A 17,541-nucleotide genomic window follows, 5' to 3' on the forward strand; every position below is an offset into this window, starting at 1 on the left:
TCCCCACTCCTCTTACTTCCCACATGGAGTCATGAAGGGATGCCCAGCTGGCCACCTCTGTTCCACATGCTTTTCCTCATGTTCTGGGTACTGGAGTCTCCTTTGGAGAGGTACAGAGCTGGCAGAGCATATCGAGGCAACCAAACTCATTACCTCTTCATTTTGTACTGCCAGGACTAGTGGGTATCTCTGTGTCTTAGTCTCACCCCTCTTTCTCTCTGCTCTGCAGGGCTTCAGTGAAAAATCAACTCATTTTAACATACGACACGAACCCTGGTGCTGAAAGCATGACCTCAGGAGAACAGCCTATAAAGAGAGCTGTCACTGGGGAGACTGCTGGGCAGCACACAGATGGCAAGGGGTACAGCCTCACTCCAAAGAGCAAGGCTAAACCCGTGTAAGGCCATACCTGTGCTTGTCAGGCAGTCCCATCCAGCCCAGCACTAAGTCAGATAGGAAACCAGCAGAGAAAAGCATGCTGAAGAACCTGAGTTTCTTTTTTTCTACCTCCAGTTCCAGCTGTTATTCTTTTAGTGAGTGAGAGGAATTCAAGCTATTTGTTCCTGGCTGTCAGACCTTAGCTTCTGGGCTGTTGCCTCTTATTTGTTTTTAGTTGCCTGGCTCCTCACAGTGATCTATTTCTTCCTGTGTATTTCAGTATTCCACCCTATGGGCAGTGATTTCCCCTTTGTCACCAAAATATTGCATTACCATTCATCTGTTTTTGTCTGTGCTAAGTTTGTTTAGAAAGCCAAGGAACAAGAAAACCAGCAGACTGAAAGGAGTTTCATCCCATCCTCTTTTCAGTGCTGCCTGCTACCAGCTCCTTTCTAGTCAGGTTGCTACTCATCTTCCAGTGCTCACACTAATCCTCAGCTTTGCTGGCTTAACTGTTAATTTTCTGATAGCAAGCATTTTCTGTGGAGTCCAGGCAGATGAAATCTGCTGCCATGCCTTTGTCTAAGGATTCTCTTTGTTTTAGGGTTTTGTCTAGGGATGTATTTCACCAAAGCAGTGCCATCTGTGTAGAACATGACTCACCTGTTGTAAAACCCACCTTGCCTCTGAATTTTGTTTACCTTTACCTTCCATGTAGGCCTTCCCTTCTCAGGAGATCTGCAAGGCTTATGTCCTGCCTGAGTGCTCAGGTCTGTGTATCCATCACATGCTGTTCTTCAGTCTTCTAGTACCACATTTCCTCTTCCTGCCCTGCTTGTTACATACTTTAGAAACCCCTGCTACTAGCCCTTTGCTTTATTCTGGTATCTCCCTCTGAGTTTGGATTTGGAGTTTGTGTCATTGTCTCCTTCACTCAGTTAAAGCATATCAATCTTTTACTGGAAATGTCCATATCCAAGTCCTCCTCCCTATCAACGTTCATACCTTTCCTCTTTTATTCCTGATCCTCCTCCTCGCTGAGAACTTGACCTGATATTTCTTTCCTTTAAGGTCAACTCTCAATTTTCTTTTTGACAAACAAAATAATTTGAGTGCTTTACATGCCTGCTGGAAAGCTTGTGGGGGATTTTCCCCCTGGACCACTGAGATCATTTGGCTCCTTTCTAGATCCTCTTCTTCCAGCAATACTCTGAGTGTTGTTACCACACTGGAGGCAGTGGGCTGGGATTCATGTTACCAGCATGGATCACGGGTGTATTTGACTTGCTTCCTCATTATTCCCGGTGGAATGCCCATTACCTCTTGTCACAGCTTTATGCAGTTAGCTCATGTGCTGTCATGAGCTCCAAAACCCCTTCCAGAGCCTCTGCTTTCCAGTCACAGCACCCTAGGAGTCCGCCTGGAATTTCTTATTCCAGGAACAACTTTGAGTAGTAAAATGCAGTTTAAGCGGGCTTTGCTCACTGAACTGTGGAGACTGCTTTGCATGGTTGCCCTGTGCTCCTCATTATTCATCACTTTGAATCTCTTTGTCATTTATGCACTGTAACAGCACTGAGATTTGCATCTGCTTTCCAGCCATGGAAATGCTGCAAAGTGTCAGGCCTCAAGCAGCTCCCCAAAGAGCCCTGCTTGAAACACTCCCATCTGTAGATGATTCACCACTGACAATTTCTTGTTGAGATCTGTCAGCCAGCTCTTAATGTAGTAAACGTGTGGTTTATTGATATTATATACTGCTGATTTTTTAATCAGAGTGTTGTACAGTTGAATGTCAAATGCCTTACAACAGTCCTCCCTAAAGCTGACTTGGAGCCAGCCTTGGAGTCAAGTGGTAGGTGTGATATGTGTCAAATAATTGTGTCATCTCATCAGGGAAAGCCCACAAATCTAGCTGAGCCAGCTGTTAAATAATATTCCCATCCTCTGCCATCACTTACCACCACAAAACTCTTGGGAAATTCATTCCAGTCTCTCCAAGCTTATTGCTGCCTCACTGTGTGCCCCCACATCCTCTGGAGCAGGAGTTTTGCTGCATCTTTCTTCCACACAACATCAGCGTGGGCCTCTCCTCGGCCAGGCAGTGTACCTGATGCTCAGCACTGGGAAGGCCCCGAGGAAAATGGGAAGTGCAGTGGATGCTCCTCAATTTCCTCTGTCTCCAAAGGCAGTTGAAAGTGTAATTATTCCTCTACTCCCCCTGCTCCTTCTGGTGTGCACAAGCTGGAAACCTGGATTCTGGGGAAAGCAGGGAGGATGCTGAAGAGGACCCAGTCCTACAAGAGATGTTCACTCATCCCAGAGCTAAACCCGAGACCGATGGGCCCAACCAAACATTTTCCTGCAGAAAAGACCAGTGATGCCATGTTCTTCCAAGGCCCTTGGTGGAGGCTGGAGAGACCATGTCCTGGGGGCTCTGGAGGAGCAGAGGGGGACAGGGGACAGGTGATGCTCTGTCCCCCCTCTGCACTGCATTGTAACTCTGATGCACTTGGTTTAAGTCAGCTGGTAATCGTATGTGGTGATAAATAGTGAGAGACAGGAGTTCGTTGCAAACAAATGAGCCTCAACTAACCTAATTTCTTCTTTTGACAGGATAACAAGCTTAGAGGATAAATTCTCCCCTGCCAGAATTTGTTTCTCTGCTGCCAGCCACCTCAGCATTTAGCAAAACCCCATTCTTTGCTCAATTCCAGGCTGCTTAAAGCAAAGGCGGGTTCAGACCACCCTCCTCAAGTTTTGGATTCAGTCCCACAAGTTTTTTCCTGCAGGCTGCTGTACTTGTTCCCAATCCCCTCACCTCTGGAGATGCTCAAGCCTCCTCACTGCCTGCAGCTGGCAGGAGCACTCTGGGGCACTGCTGGGGCAGGATGGCAGAGCCCACATTGACCTAAGACCCCGTGGCAGAACTGCTGTGGGAAAAACCAGCTGGGTGCATCAGCAGCAAGGACATTTCTTCTCAGCAGCCCTTGCAGTGTACCTGAAGAGGCTGTTCCCAGGCAGCTCAGCAGCACTGGTAAGTAAATTGGCAAGAACTTGGGATTTTCCTTGGGTGTCTGTCAGGTGTCGCTTGGTTTTGAGACTTTGCTGGTGTTGGACACTTTGGAAGTGCCTTTCCTGCCCCTCTGGAAATCATGAAGGCTCTCAGCTGTGTGCTGTGCCTCTTGTTTGCAGAAATCTGGGAAGACCACTCAGAGGCTGAGTAGTTTGGGGTTCTCTGCCTGTGACTCAGGGTTTTGGAGTGCTCTGGTTATCCAGCACCTCTAAAAAACCCAGTTGTGAGATGCAGAGCAGCAGGTACATGAGTGAAAGGCTTCAGTAACTGGAGCACCCTGAAAGGACCTTGAAAAGGTCCTTACACCCTGAAAATGCGGCCCTTTTCAGAGTTCCTTTGATGCAAATAAGAGCCTGGACCCTTATGTTCTCTTAGGCAAAGGTACTGGCTAAGAGGATGTGTTTAAATAATTAAAACGTGCTTTTCTCCACTCATGGTGATTGCGTCACATCCTCGCTGAGCACAGCTCTGTATGCAGTGCTAAACAGAGCCCTTTGCCAATTTCTCCCAATTGGTCAAGGCCTTGAAGAGTGAAATCAGCAGCATTCAAAATGAAGCAAAACTCTGCCAGCATTAGGTTTTGTTACAAAGTGAAATTTGCCCATGGTTAATTTTGAGGATTTGTTAAGGGGCGCAACCTGGGCCCCAGTCCAAGCGGTGCTGGCAAGATAAAAATCCTCCCCACACCACCAAGGCAGACATTTCAGGGGCACCATTTGCAGCGTGGTGGTCCCCCTGTGCAAAGAAAATACCTGTCCATTTCAACACAGGCTGACCTACTGCCTGCTCAGGGACTTGCATGGCCTGTCTGTCTTTCTCCAGAAGTGTTGAGCATGTACAATTCCCACTGACTTCTTTGTGGGTAAGCTGTGGGTTTGGCAGGTTAGATCCATAGTTTGGGGGATTTTTATCACATCTGGTGACATCTAAAAAATTAAAATAGATTAAAATACAGTTCAATCTTAACCCTGCCTGCAGATTAGCATTTTAACCAAGTTCCCACCGTGCTGGATGAAGTGCATCAGGGCGCCTTTCCTTATGAGAAACTACTGCTTGAGTGCAACTGTGATGCAAGAGCAGATCAATCTGCCCCCTTAGATTGCAGCTGCTCTGAAGTTTTGCACTTGTCCTGAATACAGAATTCAAAACAAAGCTTGAGAGCCTGCATTGACTGAGAATAAAATTTGTGCAAACCCCTGCCAAGTGATAAGGCAGCTCCCCCTGGCTCTGAGAATGGAGCTTTCATCGCCAGCCATGCTCAGGTGCGAGGGGAAGCTGGAGCTCCTGTGAGAACACCCAATCCTGCAGCTCTGGGGTATGTGGAGGCTCTTGAAAAGTGCAGACTGGGCGTCTTTCACCTGTGGTTTACCAGGGAGGCAAATCAACAATTTGCTTAAGAAAATATCTTTACAATCCAGCACATCAATTATCAAATGGGTAACGAATAGATGCTTGAAAGGTGCCTTGGATTTGCATATCTCTGTTCGAATTTGTCTCCACAGAGACAAAATGGTTTTCCCAAAGCTGCTTCCTGCTGTGTGTTTGCCTCAGGCTTAGATTGGTCACTGGGGCTCCAGACTGCAAAAATCAGGTGGGATGCACCTATCTTTGTTTTCAACAAAGGGACAAACTTTGCCCTTTGCAGTGCCTGCAGAGCAGTGAGCAATGAGTGTTTGTGGGTAGCTGGGCTAATAACCTGCCCGACCTTGCTGGGGAGAATCCCTGCTGCCCTTGCAAGACAGAAGTGAGTCTCCCTCTGCAGCTGGGAGTCACCTGCCTTCAGGGAGTTTCACAGCAGAGGGCATGGGGAGATACTGTGGGTGGGGGAGGCTCTCCCTGCCTGCCTCTGTGCCCTCTGAAGGTGCAGAATTGCAAGCTCTGCTGTGAGTATAGGCATGAACAGTCCACAGCCATTCAAAACTTTATCTTAAAACAGAGACATTTCCTGATACAGCTGGAAAAAAGCTGTGCTCTGTTCTGCTGCAACACTACCCAAGCTAACTGCTTTCAAACATCCCCCCTATCTGGTGTCTGTTTTGGTGCTCCTTCTGCTCCCTTTTTTCTGCTGAATGCTTCCCCTCTCCTGGCTTTGGTGGTGTTGTCCCTTCCGCAGCAAAATGCCTCTTGTCCAAAGAGGACTCTCGAGGCCCTCAGCTTTTGGGGACAGGTGCTGCCCTACGGGGTGAGCTTCTACAGCACCCTTCTGTTCTCAGGGTGGGTACATCAGCGTATCTTCAGAGACTCTTGGGAGGTTTCTGTAGGAGGAGAGGGTTTGCACCTGCACCCCGGGTTCTCATTTTGGACTGCTCAACGCCTTCCTGCTGGCAGAGAAGGTAGGAACTGGTTTCAGAGACTAACCCTGGGATTTAACTTCAGGATTCCCTTCAGGTGACTGGCTTTGCCTGGCCACCTCCCCAGGAGAGTGTCACACTGCACCAGAGCAAGATCTGTGGCAACAGAGCTGGTGACCTCTCTTGCAGAGTCCCAGATACTGAGCTATCAAAAAGAAGTTAATGAGATAATCAGAGCTGACATGGAAACAAAATATTGCCCTCCAAAACTCTTCCTCTTGTCGTTTTCCTGCACGTCTCAGTGCATTTTGTGGTTTTCTGCGCTGCTTGTGCACAGCAGCCCTGATAGATGAGTACACACCTCCTGATGTGGCTTGTCCTCTTCCATTCTTCTTGCTCAGCCCTCCCTCATCGAATCCGATTGACTCTGAGGCCATTGATTTTAAATAAGGTCTTGGGGAAAGGTCTGAGGGTTTTGCTCTGGTTGTGTGCAGCAGGCTTTGAGTTCTGGTTGGGAGCCACTGAGCACTGCTGCTATATTAAATGATGGTCAGCGATAAGAACGCAGTCATCGCTTTAATACCCCAAATTGCCGCTTTTAAGCGGGCAGGGTTTGGCTTCTGGCCAGATCTCTGTGCTCCTGGCAGAATGATTCATTACCTTGTTCTGGCAAATGTATTTTCATCTGCTAGTTTAAATCTGATTTCTAGTACTCGGTGTGGTTCTCACAGCTGAGGAATTTCCTGCCCTTTATCCACCTGTTTTCTTCCAATCTAGGCTAAAATCAATACACTTAAATAAATAAAGCCATTGGGCTTGCGCATACCTCCTGCTGTGTCAGCGGCAGAAGTAAAGCTGGGTGACCAAAGATTAGTTAAGCCATTTTCCTCTTCTTTAAGTAAATTTGCTGTTGTTGAGGCATGCTAGACCTCAGCAGGGTGTGTTTGCCAGCCAGCAGATCCAGCAGCATGTCTTGGCGTCCCATCAGTGGCAGCTGCTTCTGTGGGGAAGAGTCCCTGTGCCGGTCTGTGGCCACCCCTGCCCACCAGGGCTTGAGTTCAGCATGGTTTTCTGGCATTTTTTTAAGCTTTGTGATGGGAATGTTCTGCCACTGAGCTCAAGAGGATAGGGGCCACACGGTGTCCTTTTAAAGCACTTCCCAGGTGTGGCTTTCACTTCTGCTCTTCCCTGGCAGACATGATTTTCAGGTCTGCTTCTTCTGAGAGGGTTATACACTGCATGGCAGGGATTTGTTCCCACAGCTCCTGTCTGCCCTGCAGATGGGGATGCTGGCAGAAGCATCCCACACCAGGATTCACGCATCCATTTCTTCTGGAGCCAGGGAAAAAGGGAAGGGTGGCATGAAATGAGGTCTTCTCTTTCTTCCCAAATGCCAGGAATTACCCCTGAAGCACTGAGTTCAAGGAGCAAAAAAACCACACTTAGGATTTCTAGACCAAGCCTTAGGGTTTCTGCAGCCCTGCCCTCGTGTGTGGGGAGTGGAAAAAACAGGGCTTTGTTGGTGAGCTATTAAGTGTATTCCCTGCCCTGGGTTGAGTTCACTGCTGTATGCTGGGCAGAGAAAACATTAGTGCAGTGGAAAACAGATCCTCTCCTGCCTTCCTGGGCAGTGCCCTCAGTTCCCCACAGAGCCCAGTAACTCAGCTTTGCATTCATGTGAAGAACAGAAATTGTGCTCCTGGGCCTCAGTCTGGTGTCAGCTTCCAAATTACAGTGTAAGCCCTGCTCCAAAGGTCTCCCCTTGACTCAGGGCAATCGTTTAGAGATGTCTCTGTGCAGCAGCTGCAAGGATGGAAGGAAACTGCCTTTTTAACATTCTCTGTTTGTGCTGAGGTTTGGGTGTTTGTCCTTTTTTTTGGGGTCGGGGGGGGGAAAGAAAAGTTATTTTTGACTAAATTGAAAATAGTGACAAACACAAATGTTTTTATCAATAGAATCATAGAGTGGCTTGGTTTGGGAAGGACCTTTAAAGGTCATCTACACTCCAATCTCCCTGCCATCTGCAGGGACAGCTTCAATTTGATCAGGTTGCACAGAGCCCTGTCCAACCTGGCCATGAATATTTCCAGGGATAAGGCATCTAACTATCTGGGCAACCTGTTCTTATGTTTTACCACACTCATTGTAAAAACTTTCTTCCTTCAATCTAATTTGAACTGGCACTCCTCAGAGTAAAACCCCTTGTTCTATCACTACAGGGCCTGCTAAAGTTTGTCTTCATCTTCCTTGGAGGTGCCCTGTAAGTACTGAAAGGCTGCAATAAGGTCTCTCCAGAGCCTTCTCTTCTCCAGGCTGAACCACCCCAGTTCTCTCAGCCTGTGCTCACAGGAGAGGTGTTTCAACCCTCTGATCCTCTTTGTGACATCCTCTGGACTCGCTCCCACAGGTCCCTGTCCTCCTTATGCTGGGGACCCCGAGTTGGATGCAGGACTTCAGATGGAATCTCAGGAGAGCAAAGGGGCAGAATCCCCTCCCTCAACCCCCTGCCACGCTGCTCTGGATGCAGCCCAGGATGTGTTTGGCTTTCTGGGCTGCCAGTGCACCTGGCTGGCTCGTGTCCAGCCTCTCAGCCACCAGTACCCCCAAGTGATCCTCAGTGGGGCTGTTGATCCATCCCTTCATGCCCCAGCCTGTGTTGATTCCAGGAATCAGTACAACCCAGGTGCAGCACCAGCACCTTGCCTTGTTGAAGATCGTGAGATTCCCATGGGGCCACTTCTCCAGGTCCCTCTGGGTGGCATCTTTGACACACCCCTTCAGGTGTGTCAGGTACACCACACAGCTTGGTGTCAACTGCAGACTTGCTGAGGGTGCACTCGATCCCTTTGTCTATGTCATTGATGAGACATTAAACAGTACCTGTCCCAGTGTGGCCCTCTTAGGGACACCACAGGTCACTGATGTCCATCAGGACTCTGAGCCACTGACCACCACCTTCTGGACGTGATCTGCCCTTGCTATTTGTTGCATGATGAAGAACAGTTTCATAAAACAACTTCCCACTTTTTTTTCTGTTATCATCTACGCAGCTCTGGCTGCAGCTCACTCTTGGGAGCAGCTAGGATGTGTTACAGCTCAGCAGCCCAGCACAGGCAGGGAATGAAAGTGCAATGCCTTCCCTCCTTCCTTGCCCATAATTGCAGGGCCAGGAGATGAAAGCACCCGGGGGTTGCAGCATCAGGCTCGTGGCACAGAGGTAAGTGGGATGCCACATCATCACTGCAACCTTGCAATTCCTTGACAGTGGGTGGGATTTCCAGAGCCTGCCATCCCATGGTCTCTCTGGGTTGAGATGGGATGCCCTCAGATGCCCAAGTTGGTGAGGTCACCGTGCAGCAAGTTGTGCTGTGTGTGACAGGGCTGCCCCAGGAGTTCCTCTGAAGGTGAGTACAGGTATCACAAGCTGTGCCTCGATCTGGAGAGATGCAATGGAGTGGAAAGGAGACAGGCTCTGTTTACACACAGATACCTGTGCAGCCAGCAGTGTCAGTGAGAGAAAACAGAAAAGGACATGACAGTTACACTGAGTTTTCATTAAATATTAAATGGAGTGAAGTTTCCTAGAGTGTGTCTGGGCTGTTTGGCTGTTTTCAATTGTCTGTCTGATGGCATGAGAAGCCAAGTGAGTGAACCCTGGGCCTGGAGGTGCAGGGTTTCCTGATCAGGAGCTGTGCTGACAGGAAGCATTTGTGTGCAGCCTGCCCCAGGAGCTCATTTCACCCAGAGCAGCAAACCTCCTCCAGCTGTCCAGCTGCTGGTACGGCCCAGAGAGAGGAGTTAACTCTTGCAGGTGTCCCCAGCAAGAGGTCTGGGAAGGGAGGCAACTGATGCAGAGCTGGCCCAGGCTGGAGCAGCAATGTCAAGCAGCAAACACTTGCCTGGTTGCTGGCTGGGGATGGGGAATTAACCACCCATGTTCCCCCTTTCCACCAGGTTTAACACAGAGCAAATTCCCCGTATGTAGGGAGTACTGAACAACTGCTATAGCTTCTTTGGGGTTTTTTGGGGGTGTTTTTGTGCTTTCTTTTCCCCACTTTTCCCCTGCCCCAGGAGCTGTAATCAGCCTGGGCACAGTCCACCCATCCCACTCCATCTCCTCAGCAGCCTCGCCTTTCCTTGTGCAGGAGCTTAGCAGGGCAGCAAGAAGGAATCTCCTAACTTGGATTGGGTTAATAAGGTAAAATGCAGAGCCTTAATCCCTGCTGCTAAATCAGAATGTAATTCAGCTTATAACCACAGCCCAATCCATGTGAATTACAATCACTTTAAATACAGCCAGGACTAGCTGGGATTTAACATCCTCCCAAGAGATCCTGAAAATGAAAACTGGGACACTGCACTGCTCTGGGTGAACCTGCCATCAGAGGGAGCCCAGGCAGGGGGGCAGAGGGATTTTGTTACCTCCCAGGCCCCTGAAGAGAGGGAACCTTGGGTGCAACCCTTGGCCAGGGCACGTGGCTGTAAGATGCATGTGAGCCTCCTGCAAGGGCTTATCCCTGGGAAGGGGGACAGAGGCTGCCAGCAAACCCACAGCACTTTTATCTTTAATTTAGAATGTTTATCTCAAGAGATTCTTCCAGCTTTAAAACAAACATAAGGAGATCTTCATCTGCCTGGCAGCATCTGGCCTCTGAAAGGAGGCACATACAGTACAGTCCTGGCAGCAGGGCTGATAGGGAGGCTTGTTCTCTGCCTCCTTTCTCCCAACTTTAACCTCTGGCAGGATGAACCTTGCCCCCCCTCTTCCTGTTTCAGGAAACCACTAGAGAAAAAGGGTCTTTCCAGAGCTCAAAACAACAGTGAGCACCTGGCAAGTGGTCCCATAAGTGCCTAGGAAGATCTTTCACAGCTTTTACTGTTATTTGATGAAGTCCTGGCTTTCACAGCTTTGATGGGGAAAGAACAATTGGTCATGGTCTTCCTGCACCACCTCAGCCTGGGAAATGGGAGCAGCCAAGTCCTTTTGCCACCACTGACCCACAAGCTTCCCAGGGAGCCTCAGGCAGTGTCTGGGAGCATGCAAATTCAAGGGTTCCACAGAAACTGAGGTTCTTAATGGATGCTCTTCCAAGCATTGAACTGGAAATTCCCTGTGGGAACAAGGCATGACTTTTGTGCGCTGCCAGGCACAGATAAAGAGTTCAAGGCATCCAAGTTACTACTTAAATTAGTGGGTAGAGGTTAGAAAATAAGATCTTCTGTTCAGACTGGTGCCTATGTTTGAACCTTTTTAGGAAGAAACTGATGGTGTTTTTTTTTTTCCACATCACTCTTTTCTGTGGTTTCCTTATATTTCTCTTTTTCCATTGGTGAAAGGCTAGTGCTGTTGTGCTATCACCTAGCCAAAATGAGAATACATGGCAATTTCTCAAAGCCTGGCACGTAAAGTGCCTGGTGCACTGGGATGGAGAGCTTGTGAGTTTTCTGTGGGTGTGATGAGGGAATGGAAATTATCTGAGTTCTTGGGTGCTTTCCCAAACCCAAGCTAGCCAGTTTTCTATGTTTAGATACGGTTTACTTAGCAGCACTGCTAGAGTGGAGAGGAGAGCAGAGGATTTTCAGGCACCAACAATGCCTCCTGATGCAGCCTGAGACTGTTCCCTGCCCCAGCCTGTGCAGGGCTAGAACAGGGGGAACTTCCCAGCTCCTCACACAAACAGCACCCAAAGCTCCCAACATACTGCTCTTGGCTCTTTACAGAAATACGCAATCAGCTGATCAGTCTCCTCCCAGGCAGCTGGGCCAGCTTGGCCCCCTCGTTGTTCTGACATCCTCCCTGTGTCCTCCAAGATGTGCCTCAGGGCCATTGTCCCTCTCAGCAGCTGCCTGGGCGTTTACCAGACTTAAGGGCAAGGGCTTTTTTTCTTTCCCCCTGAAGTCATCAGAAGATTTTGAATTTTTGCAGGGCTTCACATTCACATCGTTAGTTTCCCCCGAGCTCTCAGAGAGAGCTGTGAGCAATGCTTCCCCTACTTCTGCTGGTCTAACTGCAAAAAAGAGAGATCCTCATCTGAGTGTGACCAGGATGGCTTAGCCTTTATTCCTGAGACAGGGGAACCCCACCACTTCCCATATATGTGCACTGCATGTTGCAAAGGGCGGTCTCATCTTTCTATGGATGACCACAAAAGGTGCTTTGAAATGAGGGTGGTCCCAAGAACTTGTACTGCAGGAAGAGGCCAAGCTGACCCTGGAGATGGATTCTTGGCTTTGCCCCACTGGTGCCACCAGCAAGGATCTGTCTGTGTCAGGGTGAGAAGTATGACAGAGTCCCAGGTGGCAGGCTGATCCATGCAGCCATCGTGGCTCAGGGCATGAGGATGTCACCTCTCTGCTGGTGACAGAGCAGGGGCACCTCCTGCAGAGCAGCTGGCTGCTGTGCTGGGTGCCCACAGTAATTCAGGTAGAGCATCTGCCCACCTTGGAGAGGAAAGCTGTCCTCCCACAGACCCACCCCAATGGGTGATGTCCCTGCAGCTGAGCTGGGAAGTGTGGCTGTTTCCACCTTCCAGGCCTGAATGTGGGAGGTCTGGAGATGCTCACTTCTCCAGGGGATGGTGGTGGATTTGATCTCACTCAGCCAAATAATTTGCTTTTAATGGGCATGCTGTCCTAGCTGGAGGTTCACACTTCCTGGGGAACATCTGTGTACAAGCTCTGGCCCTTCTTTGAGATTGCTGCTTCTATGCATGCCCAAGGATGCCTGGCTACAGAACAGCCTGCAGCTGCCAAAGGGCAGTTTGGGGAAGGGGGGGGGGGCTTGTTTTCTTGGTTTTGTGTGGGGGGTTATAGGCTGTTTTGCAAGGTTGCTTTTGAAGACTTGAAGTCTCTTCCTATTAGGCTTTTTCTCAGGGTGAATGTTAAAGGGCACTTCCATCAGGAGACTCCAGAGCTCTCAGACTGGCAGCGGGCAGGCTGTCCTTGGAGAGGCCACAGTGCTGTATCCCTGTCATGCATCATGAAATTATCCCTTAGCCCACGCGCTGCCACACACAGGTGGACATTGACAAAATAATGCTTGCAAGTGACTCAAACCGGGAATTACAACATCTGCTCCCTCCTTCATATGGGCTGCAATACTGGAAGGACTAAGCAATTTCATCTGAGTCTGGCCCCAGCTGCAGTTACTCCTGTGCTGGTAGAGATGTGAAGGCCACAGTGAAAGCTTCAGGGAGACCATCCTAAAATGGGGGGAGACTGGAGATAGCAGGACCACTGTGTGCTGATCCCCGCTCCCTGCAGTGGAGTGAATGTAGAGAGGATAATGCCAGGACAGGCTGACCCCTACTCTTGCCTTCTCCAAAGATGACCTCGGGACCAGAGCACTCTCATCAGCAATCAGACTGGTCCCTGCTGATGCTGAGACAGGGCAGGGTCCCAGACAGGCACAGGACTTGATTTCTCTCCTCTGTTCTGGATGTGCCTCTTGGCTCGGCCACTGCTCAGCACCGGGATGCCTCTTGCGAATAACAAATAACCAAAATGCTTTGTCAGCGTGGAAGCCCATCACACCAGCAGAGGCTGTGTCTGAAATACAGAAGCAGTGCAGTTTTTGCTAAGGAACTCCCCCAGAGACAGACAGCTCCTGCATTATTAACAAGGGTGCTGATGAATCCCTGTTAATGAGACGTGCTCGCTCAGCCAGCCGGCCAAGAGGCCGTGGCCATGCTGTTCTCAGCTCCACACTGCAGCCTGTGCCTTGGGGAGCAAGAGATGATTGCTCTGGGGAGCAGTTGGCAAGGCTGTGCTGTAAGATTTGGCTACTCTCCCTAAAACTTGCACATGTCCTGCCAGACTTGAGCTAGGTAGACACAGAAATCCAATGCTGGTTCTTTGGTGGCTGTAAAAAGCCAGGTAAAATGCTGCCATCCCCATGGGCTTGTGACTAAAGAGAAAGATCTGTGTCTTGGTGTGTACTCTCTGCTCTAGAGAGCAATGTAGGCCATATTCTCTGGTCTATTCTTAAATGGCTCAACCAGGGGAGCTTCCTTCTTCTCTCGCTCAACAGATTTCCATGTTAGGAAAAATCTTTTTTTTTTTTTTTTTTTTTTTTTTTTAAGTCAATTTCATCCTGCTCCATTTATCAATTCTCCTTTTGGCTTCTGGATGCAATTACTCTCCCACTGTGGTCATTATACCTCCTAGGATACTTGTAGAAGAGGATTTTAAACAGCCTTTGCTGAAGTTTGGCCAGGAAAGACATCTTAAACTCTTTCAGTTTTTGCTAAGTCAAGCCTCCTCTGAGCTTCCCTAGCTGCATAATACCTTTTTTGACAGTATAGCACTGGGGATGGTATTTAGGAGCCTCTGTGTATACAGAAAGACTGGTCAACCTCCAGTGCATCACATAATGCCTCTCAGTCCAGCACGCTGTTGCCTGTTCTGATCAGACTGCAATCTGTGTTAATTCCCCAGCAGTGCTGCCAAGATACTTCACTCTGCACTGCAGACACTCTGATGCCTTCCAGATGCCACAGATGATGTCACATTCCCGATGTCATTGTTGCCTTATGCAGAACAAATCTGATAACCCAATCTGTGCTACACCCCTCTGTCTGTTGGTGGGTTTCTGTAATGTGGACGGTGTTGATCTCCAAAGTTTGTCTGTGCAAGTGGGGGGTAGAGCAAACCCTGCAGGAGCAAAGAGGGCTGGTTAAGATTGCCCAGGAATAATTTGAGTTGCACTTTTTCTGTTGGTGGGTTTTTTTTTTTAATATATATATTTTGAAGCAGAACTTCCTGCAAATCTTGAAGGAGTCTGTGGAGTAAGGGCAATTTGGAGCCTGCAGAGTTGGGCAATGAAATGAAAGGAGCAGTGCTGGAAGAGCACCAAATCTCCCAACAAGATTGTGCAACACCAAAATGATTGGTAAATTAAAAATATTGAAGTTATCTCTTCTATGCTTTCAGATTTTAGGTGTGTGACAAGAAGGGATGCTAAAGTAGCCTTGAGGCCCTGGTTTTGGCAGCAGAGTTTTGCAATGTCCCTCTAAGCTCACGTGAAACACCAAGAAACCCTAACAAGACCTTGGAGAAGCCTGCAGCAACTGACAGCCAAACCCAGAGGTGCTTTGGACTGAACCAGAGGGAGGTGAGATGGTTTGTTTTGGAATCAAGGAAGGCAGAGCTGAACCTTTGGAAGGGATCACAAAAGGAGAGGTACACCGAATGGGCTCTCTGCCGCCTGAGAGGCAAAGTCTTATCTGTATGCAAAGTGGTGCAGTCCTGGGTAAAACATGACTGGTGTAGGAGTTGAACAGATCAGACGTGTAACAATGCAGAAACAGCACTGCTAATGCTCAGGCTGCAAGAACAGCACTGCACAGACCCTCCTGTGCTCACCCCGTGTCTCCCGAGCAGAGGTGAGTTCTTCTGCAGTGCAGCCTTGGGCAGTGCAGGGGAAACAGAGCCTGAAAAGGAGCCAGGAAGTCCCCGAGGGTGGGATGGGGAATGGGATTGAGGCAGTCTCCCCTGAGCAAAAGACCAGCTTTCCTTCTTGCCTGCAGAAGCTGTAACTGCACTGACAGTCTGTGCCACGTGTTGAGTCCTCTGCAGGACTGAAATATCTTACTTAATTGGTGGCAGCAGGTTATGCTACCTAAGTTTTGCAAGCCTATTGATCGTGCTCTAATCATCTTCCAAAAGGAACAGGTTAAAACGAGGCCTGCCACTGATCCCAGAGGTGCCCCACCACCCACCTCCTCAGTGCCCTGCCTCTCCAATTACCATCCCCTCGTGCTGCAGTCCTCCCACTGCCTTTCTGTCACTGTGGAAAAGCACCTGGAAAAGCCCCACTAAATCCTCCTCGTGAAAGCACTGTTTCACCAGAGGGAACATTAGCACAGAGCCTGACCTAGGAGAGCTGGGATGTACTCCCAGGGGGTGGTCTGCAATTTGGATATTGCTACTTGTGCTTCCTGTGCAGTGGGACTGCTGCCTGCCAAGGGTCACTGTTCCTCCATCATCCTCCCCACCTCTTGGCACTATTTCCCCGGCTTTGTGCTAGGAGGGCCCTCTCTGCAGGGCCAGGTGATGCTGTGGTCAAGCAAGCCCGGTCCCCAGCACATCAGCTGCGAGGATGCTGCGAGGCTGCCTGGGCTGTGGGGAGGTTTTGGGGCCCAGGAGGCCCAGTGGTGCTGCTCAGGGAGCTCCAGCTGTGCCTTGCCCCTCGCACCGTGAGCCTGCTAGAGCAAACCCGGGGGTGAGAGCGTGGAGCCCCTGTTTTCAATAGCGCCGCTGTTTCGGGAGGGAGTATCTTCGTCGCCGATGTAACCCATGGCAACCATCTGTGGAACCGGCGTTCCTGCCGGCTGGGGAGAGGGAGCGGGGCTGAGATGGGGGCCAGGGCAGGGCGGGGGGAACCTCGCAAGATTTAGGAAGGCAGCATCTCCTCGCTGCGGGTGCCTCTCCTGCCCGCGCTGGCGCAGGAGCGGCGGTCGGTGTCGGTGAGCCCATTCGCATGCCACGCAGCTGGATAATTTATGGGCAGCGGCAGCAGCTCACCGTCACTTTGTTTGCAATTTGCCTCTAAATATAGCTGTGCTCTAAGGGGGGAGGGCGAGCTCCTGCCCGCCGTCTCCCGCGTCTCCTCCTCGCCTCTGCGGGGTCTCTCCGCACCGCGGGGAGAAGGCGCCGTGCGGATGGGCCGCCCGTGTGGCACCTTTTCCATCCCACACCCCACACACGCCCTGCCTCACTCGGGAAGGGCAGTGACGAGACACAGACCTCTTGGGCTGGTGGTTAAACACTGGCGACAGTGTCCTGCCCGGCTGAGACTGGCAGCTTGCCTGGGTGCGCTGAGCCCGACCACTTCCCAGAGAACGAGCTCCCATGGGAGGGTTTCTGGCCGTGCTTTCTTTCCTTCCAGCAAAAAGTGCAGTAATTGCATTAGTCCTGACAGAGGTATAGCGCCAAGACTGGAGTAAAAGATTGCCTGTGGATATCACCTCAGCTAATTCCCACGCTAAAACCAAATCTGCTCTTGTTTGTCCCCCTGCTGCAGGTGCCAGCCTTGCCAGTGAGCACAGCGTGCTCCTGCCGACATGGGGACAGCACCCCAGTGGTGACAGCACCCCAGTGGTGACACCTCCCAGCCTGGGACAGGGACCCTGCAGCAGCCCTGGGGCCAGGTAAGGAGGCATTCCGTGGCCTGGCATTCCTCATCCGCACTTGTGTAGGTAAATGCAATGCTCTCCCTTCCAGGTTGTGAGCTACCCCCAGCCCTGTGCTACAGCTGCTGGTGCTGCAAACCACAGTTCTGACCAGGGTGACACATCAGGAGTTGAACCCAGCTCTGAGGCTGATGGGAAAGGAGAGGCACTGAAGTGCTGACGAGGCATTATAATAAGTACCGAGCAGAAATAAGAACCTACTTATGTTTTAAACATAACATTAATTAATAAAGAAAAGGGTACACCGTAGATACTAAAAGCCCTCAGATACTGAGGAGAAAAAAATCTCTTTTGCCAGTAATTTAGAAACTGCCAGAGCATGGTTCCCTAGACTTAGATGACAGCATGGTTACATCTGGGGAGGGGATCCCTCTGCAGTGGCACACACACACACACTTGCTCTGCCCCACAGAAGAAGAGCTCTCAGAAAAGAGTGTGAGGCTAAAGGAAAAGGTCATTTTCAGACCGCACCACTCCGTCACATCAACATTAATTCCTGTTGGTCCGTTGCTTTGGATGTAACCGAATGCAGTGAAAAATGACTCTGTCCCAGTCTGGCAGTACACTTCAGCAAACCTATCTAATAGGTTTATTATAGTTTATT

The 17,541-nt window shown here is 49.9% G+C and overlaps 1 long non-coding RNA gene across 1 annotated transcript; it reads left to right on the plus strand.

Moving 5' to 3' along the window:
- The first annotated feature begins 229 nt into the window (after nt 1-229).
- On the plus strand, nt 230-15,397 carry LOC137468665 (uncharacterized). Its single transcript, XR_010996091.1, has 2 exons — nt 230-3,415; nt 14,677-15,397. It is a non-coding gene; the product is annotated as an uncharacterized lncRNA (long non-coding RNA).
- Nucleotides 15,398-17,541: the final 2,144 nt, after the last annotated feature.

The sequence above is a fragment of the Anomalospiza imberbis genome, chromosome 2 (assembly GCF_031753505.1).
Source record: "Anomalospiza imberbis isolate Cuckoo-Finch-1a 21T00152 chromosome 2, ASM3175350v1, whole genome shotgun sequence".
Lineage (NCBI taxonomy): Eukaryota > Metazoa > Chordata > Aves > Passeriformes > Viduidae > Anomalospiza > Anomalospiza imberbis.